This window comes from Tamandua tetradactyla, chromosome 13, assembly GCF_023851605.1.
Source record: "Tamandua tetradactyla isolate mTamTet1 chromosome 13, mTamTet1.pri, whole genome shotgun sequence".
NCBI classification, from domain to species: domain Eukaryota; kingdom Metazoa; phylum Chordata; class Mammalia; order Pilosa; family Myrmecophagidae; genus Tamandua; species Tamandua tetradactyla.
In genome coordinates this window covers 2,256,821-2,265,000 of record NC_135339.1, presented here as the reverse complement: position 1 = coordinate 2,265,000, position 8,180 = coordinate 2,256,821, and positions in this window count along the sequence as shown.

Below are 8,180 nucleotides of genomic sequence, written 5' to 3'. Positions count from 1 at the left end.
TATTTTTGGTTTGTAACTTTTCTTCCCATATTACTTAATAGGCAAATGTGTGAAATAACATCATAAATTTATGTTAGTGGGTATACAATACATAAAGATGTAATCTAAGACAATAGCAATATGAAAGGGGAGTGACAGAGGTATATAGGAGTTTGCATGCTACTGAAACTAGTTTGGAACTAGTCAAACTTGGTTGTTATCAGTTTGAGATGTTTATTGTGATAACAAAGGTATACAAAGGTAGCCACTAAGAAAATAACTAAAAATATGTAGAGAAAAGGAAAACCTCTCAATAGTACAGTACATATGAAGAAATGAAATACAATGTAATGGAATAACTGAAGAGCAAAAAAAATACAAGACATACAGAAAACAAATAGCTAAATGGAAGAAATAAACTTTCTTCTCGGGTAGTACCTTAAATGTCAATGAATTTAAACTCCCTTACTAAAAGGCAAAGATTGGAAGGTTAGATTTAAAAGCATGATACATTTATATGCTATCTACAAGAGACACACTTTAGATAGAACAATACAAAGATGTTGAAAGTAAAAGTGTGAAAAAATATATTCCATGCAGATAGTAATCAAAAATGATCTGGAGTGGCTATATTGTTGTCATGCCAAATAGACTTTAAGTCAAAACAGATTACAAGAGACAAAGAAGGATATTATATTTTGATAAAAGATTCAATCCAGCAAAAAGATAAAATGACTATAAACATATATGCATCTCACAACAGAACCCCAAAATATATGAAGCAAAAATTGACAGAACAGAAGGAAGAAATAGCTATTTCTACAAGTAAAGTTGAAGACTTCGATAAACAATTTTCAATGATTTATAGAACGTCTAAGCAGAAGACCAGTAAGGAAAGAGATGAGTTGAACAACACTATTACCAGTTAGAACATTCCACCCCAGAACACCTATTGTTTCTGAGTGCACATGAAAAATTTTCCAGGATAGACCACATATTAGGCCATGAATCAAATATTAATAACTTTTAAATTAAAGTGATGCAGAGTATCTTCTCACACCACAATGGACTAAAGCTAGAAATCAATAACAGAAAGAAAGCTGGAAAATTTAAAATATGTGAAAATAATGGAAATTAAACAACACATTATTAAAGACCAGTGCGTCAAAAAAGAACTCACAAGGTAAATTAGGAAATATCTTGTTAAATATAAAAATGAAAACATAACATGCCAAATTGACTGAAATGTAGTGAAGGCAGTATTCAGAGGGAAATTTATAGCTCTAAATGCCTACATGAAAAAGGGAGAAAAAAAAGAAGAAAGATCACAAATTATTACCCTAACTTCACACCTTAAAAAAAAACTAGAAGAAAAAGAGCAAGCTAAACCCAAAATTAGTAGAAGGAAGAAAATGATAAAGATTAAAGTTACAATCAATGAAATAGGGAATAGGAAAACAATAGAGAGAACCAACAAATCCAAAAGTCAGTTTTTTAATGCTAATAATGTCAACAAACTTAGCAAGACTGACAAAGAAAAATAGAAAGAGGACACAAATAACTAACCTCAGGAATGAAAATGAGTACATTACTACAGACCTTACATAAATAAAAAGGGTAAGAGGATACTATGAACAATTATATATGCCAACAAATTAGAAAAAACTAGATGAATTAAACAAATTTTTACAAACATAGAAAATACCTAATCTGATGAAGAAAAAATAGAAATCTCAACAGATACACAACAAATATAAAGATTGAATCAGTAATCAAAACCTCTCGACATAGAAAAGTCCTGGACTAGATGGTTTCAATACTGAATTCTACCAAACATTTGAAGTAGATTTAACACCAATCTTTCTTAAGCCCTTCCAAAAAATAGAAGAGAAATGATTACTTCCTAATTCATTATATGAAGCCAGCATTATCCTGATACTAAACCAAGATAAGGATAGCCCAAGAAAAGAAAATTAGAGACCAATTTCCTTTATGAATATTTATGCAAAGTTCCTCAACAGAATCCTGATAAACCAAATCCAATAGTATATTAAAAGGATTACACACCATAACTAAGGGGGATTTATTCCAGGGATGCAAGGATGGTTCAGCATAACAAGATCAGTCAATGTAATACACCATATTAGTAGGATGAAGAAAAGCACATAATTATCTCAACTGATGCAGAAGAGGTGTTTGACAAAATTCACTTTCATGATAACGACACTCAGAGAACTAGGAATAGAAAAGAATTTCTCGACATCATAAAGGGCACTTATGGAAAACCCACAAAGTATCATACTCAATGCTGAAAGACTGTAAGTTTTGCACCTAAGTTCAGGAACAAGACAAGGATGACCACTTTCACCTGTTATTCAGTATTATTCTGGAAGTTCTAGCTAGAGCAATCAGGCCAAGATAAAGAAAAAAGAACATTCGGTTTGGAAAGGAAGGATTCAAATTATCCCTGTTCATAGATGACAGGAATCTACATATAGAAAATCCCAAAGATTTCACAAGAAGGCTACACCAGCTAACAAAAGAATTCAGTAAAGTTTCAGGATACAAAATAAACACACAGAAGTCAGTAATTACACCAGCAATGAACAATCTAAAAAGGAAATCAAGAAAATTACAATTGCAATACCATCTAAAAGAATAAAATACCTAGGGATGGATTTAGTCTTGGAGATGAAAGACTTGTACACTAAAAACTGCAAAACCTTTCTGAAAGAAATTAAATACTTAAATGAATGGAAAGACGTCCCTTATTCATGGATTGGAGGGCTTAATACAGTTAAGATGTCAACAACACCTAAAACAATCTATAGATTCAATGCAATCCTCTATCAAAATCCCAGCAGACTTTTTATAGAATAGGAAGGCTGATCTTCAAATTCATTTGCACTTGCAAGAGGCCCTGAATAGTCAAAACAATCTTTAAAAAGAACACAGTTGGAGGATTCACAATTCCTGATTCCAAACTTCACTGCAAACCGACAGTAATTAAAATAGTACTAGCATAAGGATAGACATTTAGACCAATGGAATAGAATTGAGAATTCAAAGTCCACACCTCTAGCCAGTTGATAGTCTACAAGGGTGCTGGTCTCCAACAAATGGTGCTGGGATAACCTTAAGCCCACATGCAAAAGATTGAATGTGGACACCTACCTCTTACCATAAACAAAATTAATTCAAAATAGATCAATGACTAATTGATCAGAGATAACCCTATGAAAACTCTTACAAGAAAACATAGGGAAATATCTGAATTTTTAGGTTTATACCAAAAGCACAAGCAGCAAAAGGAAAATAGATAATATGGACTTCATAAATGTTAAAACTTTTTTTGCATCAAAGGATATCAAGAAAGTGAAAACACAACCTACGAAGAATGGAAGATAATATTTGAAACCCATATATCTGATAAGGATTTAATATCCAGAATATGTAAAGAACTCCTACAACTCAGCAAAGGACAAACAACCCAATTAAAAATGGGCCAAAGAGGTTTGAATAGACTTTTCTCCAAAGAAGATATTCAAATGGTCAATAGTATAAGAAAAGGTGCTCCACATCATTAGCCATTAGAGAAATGCAAGTTAAAACTATGAGATACTACTTTCACACACACCAAGAAGGCTATTATTAAAAAAAAAACAAACTGAAAATAACAAGTATTGCTAAAAATGTGCAGAAATAAATACCCATACATTGTAGGTGGCAATATAAAATGGTGCAGCCACTAGGAAAACCATTTGGCAGCTCCTCAGAAAGTTAACTATAGAATTATATAGGACCTATTAATTCCACTTCAAGGTGTTTCCCTCAAAGAATTGAAAGCAGAGATTCAGACAGATATTCTTACATCAATGCTCATCACAGCATTATTCACAATAGTCAAAAGATAGAAGTGTCCATTAACAGAAGAATGGACAAACAAAATGTGGGTTAGCCACACAATGGGACATTAAAAGAAGTGAAGTGCTGGTACATGCACAATGTGAATGGACCTTGAAGACATGTTGAGTGAAATAAGGACAAATATTGGATGATTTCTTATATGGAACCCTTAGAATTAGAAAATTCATAGTGATAGAAAGTAAAATCATGGTTACCGGGGTGGCAGGTGGGAGAAGTGGGAAATTATTGCTAAATGAGTATGAGTTTTGATTTAGGATGATGAAAATAGTCTAGAAATAGATAGTGGTGAATGTTGAGTATTGAACTATGTTTAATATCAAAGAAATGTATTTTTAGAATGGATAAAATGATTATGTTTTCTTACCGCAATTAAAAATAAAAAAATTTCTTTAAAAAGAAAGTAAAAGGACAGAAAAATATGTACGATGCAGGTATTAATTTAAAAATCAGGAGTGTTTATAATATCAGATAAAGTAGATATCATAGTAAAAATAATTATTAGGGGAAAAGAGGGAGATTATAAAATAACAAAGGGATCACTGCATCAAGAGGATATGGTGATCCTGAATGTATATGTACAGAATAACTAGAAATAGACAAGTCCATAACTTCAGTCAGGTACTTCAGCATCCTTCTCTAAGAAATAGCTAGAATTGCTAGAAAAAGAATCAAAAGAGAGATAGGAAAACTGAACACCATCAATCAACTGGATCCAACTGACATTTATGGAATCTTCTACCAAACAACCACATAATATGCATTCTACAAAAACTCTCATAAAACATTAACCAAGCGGCTGTGACTTGCATGTTTGGTTCCTGTGAAGAGCCTTGCTTAGCTTGACCTGACCAGTGTTTATTTAAATGAAATTTGACAGGATCCCTTGGCCTTCCTGAGAGCTGGTTTGTGCATATGGATTGGATAATCTAATCTCTTAAGAAATATGAAGATACTGAGCTAACGGGGAAAATGTTGGAGTAAGACACACCTGTGTTCAACCTTTACCAGTACCCCACCTCAGGTAATGTCACCCACTCCCAGGTTGGTGCTTATGATTCTCAAGAGTGCGTTTCAAGCCCAGAGAGTACTTCAACCTGAGCTCCAGACAGTATATAAAACTACCTCCTCAGATATCGCCATATAGCTTTCCTGCAAGTACCACACCCCAAAGCTGAGCTAATCACACACACACTCCAACCTCACAACGCTGCCAGCTCTGTCCCCAGTGCCTGTAGCTGTGCAAGCCAGATACTGGGGAGTCCTAAAACTTTTCTTTACAACAATCAGATCCAATACTCCTCTGATCTTACCTCCTAAAGCACTAGAATCCACTATGTTTCTCTCTTCATTATCTTCTAGCTTTCCTGTGTCAGCCTCTTCCAAACTGTTAGAGTCCCTCCAAATTATTCTCCACCAGAAGTAAAGAGATCTTTTAAAAATGCAAATCTAACCCTGTTGCCCCAGCTAAGAGTTCTCCAAGAGCTTTCAGGTGACTTGGGATAAAGATCACAACTTCATGCACACTGCAAGCCTCACAGGATGCAGCCCCATCTCCCACTTCTTCCCCACCTCACATTCCAGCTTCCTGCAAATCCTCTTTCCCGTTCTGGTGCAGCCACACTGACTTGGGGGCATCATGTTTCTTTTTGCTGAAGGGCTTTTCCTATCATGTTCTCTCTGCCTGACACACTTCTCCCCTTCCCTAACATCCACCCTAATGAGCTCAGATTTGGGGTTCCAACTTAACCTACCTGGTCAAGTTCACTTGCTTACTTAAGGAAACTTTCTCTGACCTCTCACTTTATTTCCTTTATGGAATTTTTCACTGTACACTTTTTTTTATGTTGTTGGTTTGATTATTTGGTTATTGTCTCTCTCTGCCAATTAACTACACTTCTTTAGGAAGGGCATTTTGCTACTGCAAATTTGATGTTACTTCCCCCAAACTCTTTCAGTGGTTTCTCCTTGCCTATAAATCAAAGCTTGGCTTACCTCCTGCTCTGGACCTGTCCCCTCATCTGGCATCTCTCTTCCACTGCCTTGATGAGCTCTCACCGTGTTTCTCCTTTATCCCTCAAATTCACTTGTCTCAGAGCCTTAGCACATGCTGTTCCCTCTGCCTGGAATGCTTTTGCTCCTACCTCCACCTCCCTTTCCTCCACAAGGGTACCCACGGCTCTTCCTTCCGACCTTGGCTCCAACACCAATCTAGAAGAAGCAAGACAGGAGAATATAGCTTCTTTTCTGAATTCAGCCATTAAAGAGATTTGCAAAAATGTAAAATGATACCACATTTCCCACAAATACTTTTCTTTATGAGAATATCATGATTTTTCATAAGAAATGCCACTTGTATTGCTATGTAATAGGTTTATTTTGTTACTTTAAAATAAATTAATTAAAATATTTTAATTTTTTCTCAGCTCTGATTTTTTATATGGTGAAAATTCACAACTATAACCCACATGAACACAAACTCTTTGAGGTATATTCTAGTTCACTAGCTGCTGGAATGCAATATACCAGGAATGGAATGACTTTTTAAAGGGGAATTTAATAAGTTGCTAGTTAACAGTTCTAATGCCGAGAAAATATCCCAATTAAAATAAGTCCAATCAAAGGTACCCAGAGGAAGATACCTTGGTTCAAGAAGGCCGATGAAGTTCAGGGTTTCTCTCTCATCTGGAAGGGCACCTGGTGAACACGGCATCATCTGCTAGCTTCTTCTCCTGGCTTCCTGTTTCATGAAGCTCCCCGGGAGGTATTTTCCTTCTTCATCTCCAAAGGTTGCTGGCTCATGGATCCTCTGCTTTGTGGTGCTGCAGCATTCTCTGCTCTCTCTGAATCTCCCTCCAAAATGTTTCCTCTTTTATAGGATTCCAGTAAACTAATCAAAATCCACCCAAATTGGTGGAGACACGCGTACACCTACTCCAGTTTAACCACTCTTGATTAAACCACATCTCCAGGGGAGATGATCGAATTATAATTTCAAACACACAATGTTGAATAGGAATTAGAAGAAATGGCTGCCTTTACAAATGGGATTAGGATTAAAACATGGCTTTTCTAGAGTACATACATCATTTCAAACCAGCACAAGGTCCTCAATCATATGATATAATGTATATACAAAGCAAAGAAAGAAAAAAGCAATAGTTTTCAAAACACTCTTCAACAAGTAGTTACGGGACAGATCCTAGAGTTTGTCATGGGCTGCCATTCCATCCTCTCAGATTTTTCCTTCTAATTGCTCCAGAATATAGGAGGCTAGCAGGCATAAATATTTTTTTATCATCACAATCAACTTCTCTTTTTTGCAAAAAATAATATATATAGAAAACTAATAAATTTCAAAGCACAACACCACAATTAGTCATAGAACATATAAAAACCAGTGTAGGTTTTTAATTCTAGCTGCTCTAAGATACTGGAGATATCAACTTTGAGTCAACAATCATATTCATTTGCTAAACTCTACCTTCTCTGTATAATTTCACCATCACCTTTGTTCTTTCTATCCCACACTTTCGGGGTGTTTGGCCTATGGCCATCCTTTGTTTTTCGTGTTGGAAGGGTCTGTCACTAGTATGGGGTAGGGAGATGGAATTATCTGATGTTCTGAGAGGCTGGGCACTCTAGGTTTCAGGACTTATCTGGACCAAGGACCATCTGGAGGTTGTAAGTTTTTGGAAAGTTACTCTAGTGCATTGAACCCTTGTGGAATCTTATATATTGCCCTAGATGTTCTTTATGATTGGCTGGAATGGTCCTGGTTGGGGTTTGGCAGGTTATGATAGGTAGCAATGTCTAACTGAAGCTTGCATAAGAGCAACCTCCAGAGTAGCTTCCCGACTCTTTGAATTTTCTGTCACTGATACTTTGTTATACTTCTTTTCCCCTTTTTGGTCAGGATGGAATTGTTGATCCCACAATGCCAGGGCCAGACTCATCCCTGGGAGTCATCTCCCATGCTACCAGGGAGAGTTTCACCCCTGGATGTCATGTCCCATGTAGGTGGGAGGGCAATGATTTCACTTGCAGAGTTGGGCTTAGAGAGAGAGAGGCCACATTTGAGCAACAAAAGAGGTCCTCCCAAAGTAACTCTTAGGCAAACCTATAGATAGGCTAAGCTTCTCAGCTACCTACATAAGCAACACAAGAGTAAGCCTCAAGATCAAAGGCTGAGCCTATTAATTTGGGTGTCCCTGAAGTTTGACACAGCATCAGAGGATTTCCTGATGGTAAAGTTTAATAGTTCCAAATTTTTCTCC